The following is a 12675-nucleotide window of genomic DNA, read 5'->3' as shown; positions in this document are numbered from 1 at the left end:
GTATGTTGATGCCATGTGTGGGTGTGCAGGCCTTCCATGTGTATGTTGGTGCCATGTGTGCATGTGCAGGCCTTCTAATGTATGTTGGTGCCATGTGTGGGTGTGCAGGCCTTCCATGTGTATGTTGGCGCCATGTGTGGGTGTGCAGACCTTCCATGTGTATGTTGGTGCCATGTGTGCATGTGCAGGCCTTCTAATGTATGTTGATGCCATGTGTGGGTGTGCAGGCCTTCCATGTGTATGTTGATGCCATGTGTGGGTGTGCAGGCCTTCCATGTGTATGTTCGCGCCATGTGTGGGTGTGCAGACCTTCCATGTGTATGTTGGTGCTATGTGTGGGTGTGCAGGCCTTCCATGTGTATGTTGGTGCCATGTGTGGGTGTGCAGGTCTTCCATGTGTATGTTGGTGCCATGTGTGGGTGTGCAGGCCTTCCATGTGTGTGTTGGTGCCATGTGTGGGGGTGCAGGCCTTCTAATGTATGTTGGTGCCATGTGTGGGTGTGCAGGCCTACCATGTGTATGTTGGTGCCATTTGTGGGTGTGCAGGCCTTCCATGTGTATGTTGGCGCCATGTGTGGGTGTGCAGGCCTTCCATGTGTATGTTGGTGCCATGTGTGCATGTGCAGGCCTTCTAATGTATGTTGGTGCCATGTGTGGGTGTGCAGGCCTTCCATGTGTATGTTGGTGCCATGTGTGGGTGTGCAGGTCTTCCATGTGTATGTTGGTGCCATGTGTGGGTGTGCATGCCTTCCATGTGTGTGTTGGTGCCATGTGTGGGTGTGCAGGCCTTCTAATGTATGTTGGTGCCATGTGTGGGTGTGCAGGCCTTCCATGTGTATGTTGGTGCCATGTGTGCATGTGCAGGCCTTCTAATGTATGTTGATGCCATGTGTGGGTGTGCAGGCCTTCCATGTGTATGTTGATGCCATGTGTGGGTGTGCAGGCCTTCCATGTGTATGTTCGCGCCATGTGTGGGTATGCAGACCTTCCATGTGTATGTTGGTGCCATGTGTGGGTGTGCAGGCCTTCCATGTGTATGTTGGCGCCATGTGTGGGTGTGCAGACCTTCCATGTGTATGTTGGTGCCATGTGTGCATGTGCAGGCCTTCTAATGTATGTTGATGCCATGTGTGGGTGTGCAGGCCTTCCATGTGTATGTTGATGCCATGTGTGGGTGTGCAGGCCTTCCATGTGTATGTTCGCGCCATGTGTGGGTGTGCAGACCTTCCATGTGTATGTTGGTGCCATGTGTGGGTGTGCAGGCCTTCCATGTGTATGTTGGTGCCATGTGTGGGTGTGCAGGTCTTCCATGTGTATGTTGGTGCCATGTGTGGGTGTGCAGGCCTTCCATGTGTGTGTTGGTGCCATGTGTGGGGGTGCAGGCCATCTAATGTATGTTGGTGCCATGTGTGGGTGTGCAGGCCTACCATGTGTATGTTGGTGCCATGTGTGGGTGTGCAGGCCTTCTAATGTATGTTGGTGCCATGTGTGGGTGTGCAGGCCTTCCATGTGTATGTTGGTGCCATGTGTGCATGTGCAGGCCTTCTAATGTATGTTGATGCCATGTGTGGGTGTGCAGGCCTTCCATGTGTATGTTGATGCCATGTGTGGGTGTGCAGGCCTTCCATGTGTATGTTCGCGCCATGTGTGGGTGTGCAGACCTTCCATGTGTATGTTGGTGCCATGTGTGGGTGTGCAGGCCTTCCATGTGTATGTTGGTGCCATGTGTGGGTGTGCAGGTCTTCCATGTGTATGTTGGTGCCATGTGTGGGTGTGCAGGCCTTCCATGTGTGTGTTGGTGCCATGTGTGGGGGTGCAGGCCTTCTAATGTATGTTGGTGCCATGTGTGGGTGTGCAGGCCTACCATGTGTATGTTGGTGCCATGTGTGGGTGTGCAGGCCTTCTAATGTATGTTGGTGCCATGTGTGGGTGTGCAGGCCTTCCATGTGTATGTTGGTGCCATGTGTGGGTGTGCAGGCCTTCCATGTGTATGTTGGTGCCATGTGTGGGTGTGCAGGGCTTCCATGCGTTTGTTGGTGCCATGTGTGGGTGTGCAGGCCTTCCATATGTATGTTGGTACCATGTGTGGGTGTGCAGACCTTCCATATGTATGTTGGTGCCATGTGTGGGTGTGCAGGCCTTCCATGTGATTGCGCTGCCAGACACATAACATTATATTCTCAAAACTTCCAATAACTTATTGCACATGTTGCAAGTCAAATATAATCACTCAAACTATCGGCCGATCTCTATCACTCCTTTCCTGGGCAAACTCCTGGAGAAGCTAGCTATTTCCCAGTTTACCCTCCACACTGAATCTGTTGGTTGCTTCCATGACCACCAGCCTGGCTTCAGTGCATCCAGAGGCACGGAAACTGCTCTCCTGAACACCCATGAAGATCTGCTCTCACATCTTGAGTCTAACTCTCCCTCTGTCCTCATTCTACTCGACCTCTCCTCTGCCCTCGATACAGTAAACCACAACACCCTGATCAAACGTCTCTGTGATACCCTGGGCATCACTGATCTTCTGTGCTGGTCCAGTGAAAGTCTTCACTGTTGGCTCTTCTTGCTAGAGTTTCCAGAGGTATTCTAATCGTTGCAGATGCTCTTGGGTCTTCTGTGCTGGTCAAGTGGAAGTCTTCACTGTTGGCTCTTCTTGCTAGAGTTGCCAGAGGTATTCCACTCGTTGTAGCTGCTCCTGGCTCTTCTGTGCTGGTCAAGTGGAAGTCTTCACTGTTGGCTCTTCTTGCTAGAGTTACCAGAGGTATTCCACTCGTTGTAGCTGCTCCTGGCTCTTCTGTACTGGTCAAGTGGAAGTCTTCACTGTTGGCTCTTCTTGCTAGAGTTGCCAGAGGTATTCCAATCGTTGCAGCTGCTCCTGGCTCTTCTGTGCTGTTCAATTGGAAGTCTTCACTGTTAGCTCTTCTTGCCAAAGTTGCCAGAGGTATACCAATCGTTGCAGCCGCCCCTGGCTCTTCTGTGCTAGTCCAGTGGAGGTCTTCACTGTTGGCTCTTCTTGCCAGAGTTGCCAGAGGTATTCCTTATCTCTCCGGACACCAGATTGGCGTATGATCTTCGCCCACGCTCTGAAACTGACACTAGAAGCTCAAATGTAGCCCCTGTTCTCCAGTTGTAGCCCCTGGGCCAAGGTGAGCCCCTCCCTTATCGCAGGACAAGGACAGTCCCAATGGGAACCACCACCACCCCCAGTCCAGCTGGATAGGGAGGGCGCTGCACCTGCTAAATAAAATCACTGCTTACATGTGATGGGCTGTGCCCCGAGTTCTTTCCTGACTTGAATGGTACTTTATCCGCTACCTTACGCCAGAGTCCTGACCCCCCCTGTATAATTTCTACTTACTATAAACACAACCTACATAACCTGCCATAGATAACATGTACATACCCCCTGCGTAACATTACTACTCCACTTCTAACTATCTACACATTATTATAAACCTGTACTTACCTATAAACAATCACACAAGCAACAATAACATGCAACACATATATTACATGATGTCACGTGGGGGTGACTGATGCAGTCAGCCACCCCTTTTCAGTACCTTCTTGTGGCCTGTCCTGCTGGAGTGCAGCTCTGGTGGGCCTGGGTTGCTGCCCAATCCTGATCTACTTGGGTGGCCACGTCCACCGCATGGGCCATTTTAGCTGACCACATGTGCCACCACACCCATAACTAGCCTCTGGATGGCCCACTGGTCAGGTGAGGGCCTGTCCATTCTCACCTCTGTGAACCGTGGCAGAAAGCTATGCCCACTCAACATCACCACTGTGGCCACTCCACATCATTGCTGTGCCCACTCAACATCACCACTGTGGCCACTCAACATCAACGCTGTGGCCACTCAACATCCCCACTGTGGCTACTCAACACCACCACTGTGGCCACTCAACATCACCACTGTGACCACTCAGCATCACCACTGTGGCCACTCAACTTCAACGCTGTGGCCACTCAACATCACCACTGTGGCCACTCAACATCAACGCTGTGGCCACTCAACATCACCAGTTTGGCCACTCAACATCACCGCTGTGGCCACTCAACATCACCACTGTGGCCACTCAACATCAACGCTGTGGCCACTCAACATCACCACTGTGGCCACTCAACATCACCACTGTGACCACTCAACATCAACGCTGTGGCCACTCAACATTACCACTGTGGCCACTCAACATCACAGCTGTGGCCACTCATCACTGCTGTGGCCACTCCACATCACCGCTGTTGCCACTCAACATCACCACTGTGGCCACTCAACATCAACACTGTGGCCACTCAACATCCCCACTGTGGCTACTCAACACCACCACTGTGGCCACTCAACATCCCCACTGTGACCACTTAACATCAACGCTGTGGCTACTCAACATCACCACTGTGGCCACTCAACACCACCACTGTGACCACTCAACACCACCACTGTGACCACTCAACATCACCACTGTGGCCACTCAACATCACCACTGTGGCCACTGAATATCAACGCTGTGGCCACTCAACATCACCACTGTGGCCACTCAACATCAACGCTGTGGCCACTCAACATCACCACTGTGGCCACTCAACATCAACGCTGTGGCCACTCAACATCACCACTGTGGCCACTCAACATCAACGCTGTGGCCACTCAACATCACCACTGTGGCCACTCAACACCACCACTGTGACCACTCAACACCACCACTGTGACCACTCAGCATCACCACTGTGGCCACTCAACTTCAACGCTGTGGCCACTCAACATCACCACTGTGGCCACTCAACATCAACGCTGTGGCCACTCAACATCACCAGTTTGGCCACTCAACATCACCGCTGTGGCCACTCAACATCACCACTGTGGCCACTCAACATCAACGCTGTGGCCACTCAACATCACCACTGTGGCCACTCAACATCACCACTGTGACCACTCAACATCAACGCTGTGGCCACTCAACATTACCACTGTGGCCACTCAACATCACAGCTGTGGCCACTCATCACTGCTGTGGCCACTCCACATCACCGCTGTTGCCACTCAACATCACCACTGTGGCCACTCAACATCAACACTGTGGCCACTCAACATCCCCACTGTGGCTACTCAACACCACCACTGTGGCCACTCAACATCCCCACTGTGACCACTTAACATCAACGCTGTGGCTACTCAACATCACCACTGTGGCCACTCAACACCACCACTGTGACCACTCAACACCACCACTGTGACCACTCAACATCACCACTGTGGCCAGTCAACATCACCACTGTGGCCACTGAATATCAACGCTGTGGCCACTCAACATCACCACTGTGGCCACTCAACATCAACGCTGTGGCCACTCAACATCACCACTGTGGCCACTCAACATCAACGCTGTGGCCACTCAACATCACCACTGTGGCCACTCAACATCAACGCTGTGGCCACTCAACATCACCACTGTGGCCACTCAACACCACCACTGTGACCACTCAACACCACCACTGTGACCACTCAACATCACTGCTGTGGCCACTCAACATCACCGCTGTGGCCACTCAACAGCACCACTGTGGCTACTCAACATCACTGTGTCTCTTGCTCAAGTTCTCTTTTCTGGGCGGCCTTGTCCACGTTACCACATCGCCAATGCAATCTCTTGGCTCCACCGTGCCTTCAGGCGGCACCCCTGTGGTTATGGGGACACTGCTGCTGTCACCACCGCATCTGGCATTGCATTGTAGGGCCTTCCCTTCACCTGTGCCACACTGGCTGCCAGGGCTTTCTTCCCCGTCCCACCTGCCGAGGGCAGGGTGGCCTTCCCCCACCTCTCACTTCACCTCCCAGGCCCCCTGGCACCTGCTGCCCAGGAGAACTGTCCAGACTGGCCCTGGGATGGGCCGGCAGCAGGCACGGCCACACTGATCCTTCTGGTCCACCTGCCCCACGAGGCCTGGCCAGGCTGGCATCTTCCTATTCCTGCCCCCTTGCCAACCCATGGTGTGGTCCGCGGGTGTGCCGACAGCGGTTATAGCCCTGTGGGGGCTCGGGCTGCTCCGGGCATGTAGCCTGGGCCCACAGCACATGTGGCCCAGCCGGTGAAGGTCCTCATGTCCTGGGGGACCGTGCGAGGCCGCAGTCCCAGATGGAGTGGTTCCCCCCCCTTCTTTCCTTCTTCCTCCATTGTCCATCCTATACTCCACTCTTCTCTTCAAGAGTTTTTTTTTTCTCTTACAGCTATTTCCCCCTCCCGGAATGCCCCCTTGCCCTGCCCATTCTTGGACAGGAGAGTTCGGGCCTTTTGTTTTTTTCTCCCTTTTGCCAACATTCCAACCAAGCACCATAGTCCATATAAATAAACACACAAACACACACTACATTACACTACTTTATTCAAAATCCTGGCGTCTGTGTCTTTGTTTCTAGGTTTCCCTTAGGGGACAGGAATGTTGCCCCATCTAGCCGGGCCCTTTTTGGGGCCGAAGGCCACACAGAGTTTGCAGGACAGAATTAAATAACAATACCTTGGAAATACTGATGACACCGTTGCTGTCAGGCGTGTTGACCTTTTGCACGGCCCAGCAGTATCCAGGACCTCTCCTGAAGCCCAGCGGGGTGTTACACTCCTCCCTCCCGTGTGATGGGGGCATCCCTGCGGCTGCAGGTCGCACACACTGACACTACATGTGTCCATGTCCCAGGCCACCCCACACCTGCATGGGGATGATGCCTCATGCTACTATCCACCACTAAAAGACACAGCACCACTCATTCTCCTCTCAAGATAGCTCTGCAACTACTGGGGCCAATCTAGCAAACACACACCTGGCAACGCAACCCTCGCCCACAGAGAGAGACAGGCACATAGGCTGGGACAGAGAGAGGGAAGGGCGGAGAGAGGGTGAGAGAGAGGGGAAGGGAGGGAGGTAGAGAGAGAGAGGGAGAGAGAAAGAGAGAGAGGGGGGATGGAGGAGACAGAGATAGGTGGGGAGAGAGGGGAAGGGAGGGCGGGAGGGAGAGAGAGGGCAAGAGAGAGAGAGAGAGAGGGGTAGAGAGAGGGAGAGAGAGAGACAGGCACATAGCCTGCGACAGAGACAGAGGGAGGAGAGAGAGAGAGAAGGAGCGAGAGGGGAGAGAGACAGGCACATAGCCTGGGACAGAGAGACAGAGGACGGGGAGAGGGAGAGGGGAAGAGAGGGGAAGAGAGGGAGGGGGAGAGAGAGAGACAGGCACATAGCCTGGGACAGAGAGACAGAGGGCGGAGAAAGGGAGAGGGGAAGAGGGGGACGGAGGGAGAGAGAGAGGGAGATAGAGGGAGAGAGAGAGAGAGAGAGAGGGAGTGAGAGAATGAGGGGGTGAGAGAGGAAGATAGAGGGAGAGAGAGGGGGAGGAGGGAGAGATGCGGAGAGAGGGAGAGAGAGAGAGGCCGGGAGGGGGCGAGAGAGAGGGGGGGAGAGAGGAGGAGAGAGAGAGGGAGAGAGATGTAGAGAGAGGTGGAGAGAGAGGGGGGAGGGAGAGAGGGGAAGGGAGGGAGAGGGGGGGAGAGAGAGAGAGATGCGGAGAGAGGGAGAGAGAGGCCGAGAGGGGGCGAGAGAGAGGGGGGAGAAAGAGGGGAGAGACACAGGGAGAGACACAGGGAGAGAGAGAGAGGGGGATAGAAAGTGAGAGAAAGGGAGAGAGAGAGAGAGACGGAGTGAGAGAGGGGGAGAGGGAGAGAAAGAAAGGGGAAGAGAGAGGGAGTGAGAGAGGGGGAGAGAGGGAGGGAGAGAGAGAGGAAGAGAGAGAGAAGGAGTGAGAGAGGGGGAGAGGGAGAGAAAGAGAGGGAGAGAGAGAGGGAGAGAGGGAGAGAGAGGGAGGGAGAGAGAGAGATGGAGGTAACATACCAGACGCACTATGTGCAGTTCCTAGTAATCTACTAAGTAGTTGTGACTTTGCACCGATGCACTTATGATAGAATCAGCTGGGTGTGACATGCTGGCACTCTGCTTCACTTCTCTCCCCAGCTAATGCCAACCTCGCCAAAGATTCTCTTACCTGTCTCGCCTAAGGACCACCCTGCTCCTCGCCCAAGGCCCATCCCATCGCAAGGGCCCTCTTAAAGCTCAGCCCCACTCAAGACCTGTCCTGCCCCGAAATCCAGCCCCACCGGTGCCCAAAAGCCGTCCACTCTCCAAGGCTCATCTCGGTACTTTCACCCACTCCCGCTCGGAAGCCCATCCCTGCAATACATGACATCCCCACCTCAAGGCACGAACTGTTCAGAGGCCCCTCCCCTCCCTGATGCCTCGCCACCTAGAACACCCAGGCCCATCCTAAGGCCCGTCCCTGCACCTCACTAGAGGCTGGGGTTTGGGAGGCTGGGTGAGGCCAGGCAAGGGAAAACTAGAGCTGGAACAAGACCCAAGAGGCTGGGGTTTGGGAGGCTGGGTGAGGCCAGGCATGGGAAAACTAGAAAACTAGAGCTGGATCAAGACCCAAGAGGCTGGGTTTGGGAGGCTGGGTGAGGCCGGGAAAGTAAAAACTAGAGCTGGTTCAAGATGCAAGAGGCTGGGGTTCGGGGGGCTGGATGAGGCCAGGCAAGGGAAAACTAGAGCTGGATCAAGTCCCAAGAGGCTGGGGTTCGGGAGGCTGGGTAAGGCCAGCCAAGGGAAAACTAGAGCTGGCTCAAGATGCAAGAGGCTGGGGTTCGGTAGGCTGGGTGAGGTTGAACAAGGGAAAACTAGAGCTGGTTCAAGACCCAAGTGGCTGGGGTTCAGGAGGCTGGGTGAGGCCAGGCAAGGGAAAACTAAAGCTGGATCAAGACCCAAGAGGCTGGGGTTCGGGAGGCTGGGTGAGGACAGGCAAGGGAAAACTGGAGCTATATCAAGACCCAAGAGGCTGGGGTTTGGGAGGCTGGGTGAGGCCGGCCAAGGGAAAACCAGAGCTGGTTCAAGACCCAAAAGGCTGGGGTTTCGGGAGGCTGGGTGAGGCCGGGCAAGGGAAAACTAGAGCTGGAACAAGACCCAAGAGGCTGGGGTTTGGGAGGCTGGGTGAGGCCAGGCATGGGAAAACTAGAAAACTAGAGCTGGATCAAGATCCAAGAGGCTGGGTTTGGGAGGCTGGGTGAGGGCGGGAAAGTAAAAACTAGAGCTGGTTCAAGATGCAAGAGGCTGGGGTTCGGGGGGCTGAATGAAGCCGGGCAAGGGAAAACTAGAGCTGGATCAAGTCCCAAGAGGCTGGGGTTCGGGAGGCTGGGTGAGGCCACCAAAGGGAAAACTAGAGCTGGCTCAAGATGCAAGAGGCTGGGGTTCGGTAGGCTGGGTGAGGTTGGGCAAGGGAAAACTAGAGCTGGTTCAAGACCCAAGTGGCTGGGGTTCCGGAGGCTGGGTGATGCCAGGCAAGGGAAAACTAAAGCTGGTTCAATACCCAAGAGGCAGGGGTTCGGGAGGCTGGGTGAGGCCAGGCAAGGGAAAACTGGAGCTATATCAAGACCCAAGAGGCTGGGGTTCGGGAGGCTGGGTGAGGCCGGCCAAGGGAAAACTAGAGCTGGTTCAAGACCCAAAAGGATGGGGTTTCGGGAGGCTGGGTGAGGCCGGACGAGGTAAAACTAGAGCTGGAACAAGACCCAAGAGGCTGGGGTTTGGGAGGCTGGTTGAGGCCAGGCTTGGGAAAACTAGAAAACTAGAGCTGGATCAAGACCCAAGAGGCTGGGGTTGGGAGGCTGGGTGAGGCCGGGAAAGTAAAAACTAGAGCTGGTTCAAGATGCAAGAGGCTGGGGTTCGGGGGGCTGGATGAGACCAGGCAAGGGAAAACTAGAGCTGGATCAAGTCCCAAGAGGCTGGGGTTCGGGAGGCTGGGTGAGGCCAGCCAAAGAAAAACTAGAGCTGGATCAAGACCCAAGAGGCTGCGATTCGAGAGGCTGGGTCAGGCCAGGCAAGGGAAAACTAGAGCTGGCTCAAGATGCAAGAGGCTGGGGTTCGGTAGGCTGGTTGAGGTTGGGCAAGGGGAAACTAGAGCTGGATCAAAACCCAGGAGGCTGGGGTTCAGGAGGCTGGCTGAGGCCGGGCAATGGAAAACTATAGCTGGATCAAGACCCAAGAGGCTGAGGTTTGCGAGGCTGGGTGAGGCCAGGCAAGGGAAAACTAGAGCTGGATCAAGACCCAAGAGGATGGGGTTCGGGAGGCTCGGTGAGGACGGGCAAGGGAAAACTAGAGCTAGATCAAGACCCAAGAGGCTGGGGTTCAGAAGGCTGGGTTAGGCATGGCAAGGGAAAAATCGAGCTGGCTCAAGACCAAAGAGGCTGGGGTTTAGGAGGCAGGGTGAGGCCAGGCAAGGGAAACTAGACCTGAATCAAGACCCAAGATGCTGGGATTCTGCAGGCTGGGTGACGCCAGGCAAGGGAAAACTAGAGCTGGATCAAAACTCAGGAGGCTGTGTTAGGCAGAAACCTGTGCAGTTCCCTCTGGGACCACTGCAAAAGATTTAAGACTACAGGTGTTTGGCAGTAAACCCACTTGGTAGCAGTCTGTACCACACAGATTCACTTGGTAGCTGTGGCTGAGCAGTCAGACTTCCCTCAAGAAGAGTTAGGCAGTATATAGAGTATTCACAATAGGTCAAAAGAACGCAGTAGAACAAGTAAACACTGACCAGAGCTTGGTGTAAAAGAGATATAATTATTTATTTAAAACCACATCTAGAAAAACACACAGGCACTAATGTTAAGCAGTTAAAAACATGGTCACTAAAAGATATACACTCCCTTAGAAGAATATTAGACAAGTCTTAAGTAAAGCCCCACTTATTTTCAGACAGCGGTGAGCGCTTAACGCAGATGGCACTCTAATAATTTGTTTTAAAAGGGAGAGAAAAGCAGAGTATAATTTGAAACAGATCCCAACAATGTCACAAGAACACAACAAGAGAGGAAAGCAAGTAAAACCATGAAGTTAGAGTTCAGAAGGCCGGATCCACTTTAAGAGGATCAGAACGAAATGTGACCAAGGTCACACGGTTTAAGTGAACAAAAGTCTTGCAAAGGTTCAGAAAGAGTTGGACCAAAAGAAAGGGACTAGTTAGAGGGTCAAGGCGACCAGCCCAGTCCAGAAGGTTAAGGGATTATTATTACCTTGTAGCAATCTTTAGAAAGGGAGGCCTGGCGGACACAGTACCTTAAAGTGGTGAGAATACTCCAGCGGGGGCAGTTGTTCCTGGCAGCAGATGCAAGTCGGTGCTTCGTCCGGGGGAAGAGAGGATCTCGTCGGGGAGGAAGATAGGAGTCCGTTGCACTGCCAGGGAAGAAACCAGCCGCAGAGTTCTCAGGTAAAAGGAGCAGTCCTTTTATTTGTGGTCCAGTGGTAAGTGGCTATGCGTTTGCCGGGGTGCTTGGCATGGGCAATTCGACCGCAAGGCGTTCTGGGATGCGAGGAAAAGAAGGTAAACTGGTTGTGCCCACCAGTCAGGGGAAGAAGCCTCTTCAGCCGGGAGATCTTCTCTGTCGTCGGGAAGTGGTGAGTCGGTTCCGCAGGGCTCCACGGGTGGTATCGTTGTGGTAGGTCGGCTCAGCTTCTCCCTCGTCGGATTCTCAGGCCCTGTGGCGACTTCTGAAGTTCCAGTCCCCAAAGCCCTGCTTTTATGCAGCACACCCCCATTCACTCAGCCTAGCTGTCAATCAAACATGCTAAGTGCTGAGCCGGCCGGCTCACCACTTGGGCCAATCACACGAGAGTGCGACTTGAGTTACCAAGGTAACTCAGTCCAGGGTGCCTAAACCCCCTCCCACACCCCCTGTGGTACCCAGACAGAGTGGCACCACTTTTGGAGGCTTCTGTGGAGAAGCCCGCCAAAAAAGTGGAACAAAGGGCTCTATTTGGGTTGGAGTCACAGAAGAGAATACAAATGCCATTTTAGAATCGAGTCCTGGCAAAAAATACCAACCGGCGAATTAATATTAAATAAATAAACCAGCGGTATGTTCGAGGCTATGAGAATTAAATAATTAAAGTTGGTAGCCTCGAACAATGGGAAAATCCCACAGGGATATATTCGCGGTCGAATACAAAAAGTAGTATCCACTGCCACCAGCCAAAACTTGATCAGGGGGGACGGAGACGTGCCCCCTCGACTAACAGACCCCGGGGCAATCGAATTGCCCCAACCAGTACGTCCACAATATGATGGTTTGTACCGGTTTCTGTTAATAATTTGGGACTAGTAAAGCCAATGGTGACTTTACATGCCCTGGGAGACAGTAGTCAGTCCCAGGGTATGGAGTCTATGGTGGGGTGTCACTATGACACCCCTGTGTCACTACACGGAGGGTGCTGTGTAACACACATAGTAAAAACACATGAGACCCTATGGGGAAAAGGAGCCCATAGCCCATAAAACACATTAACAGTCAAAGGAATACCATAAATCATGTCCAAGAGTGGGAGAAAAAGAGTCTCACTCTTGGCAGGAGAAAAAAACAAACTCCAGAAATCCGGCAAAGCTGCTGGGGGACTCACTAGGTTAGGAAATTCAGCCTAAAGAGAGAATTCTCCCTAACAGGCTGGGGTTCAGGGGACTGGGTGAGGCCGGGCAAGGGAAAACTAGAGCTGGATCAAGACCCAAAAGGCTAGGGTTCGGGAGGCTGGGTGAGGCCGGGCACGGGAAAGCTAGAGTTAGATCAAGACCCAAGTGGCTGGGGTTCAGG

The sequence above is a fragment of the Ambystoma mexicanum genome, chromosome 7p (assembly GCF_040938575.1).
Source record: "Ambystoma mexicanum isolate Mex_15411 chromosome 7p, UKY_AmexF1_1, whole genome shotgun sequence".
Lineage (NCBI taxonomy): Eukaryota > Metazoa > Chordata > Amphibia > Caudata > Ambystomatidae > Ambystoma > Ambystoma mexicanum.
Note: the sequence above shows the minus strand (reverse complement) of the source record.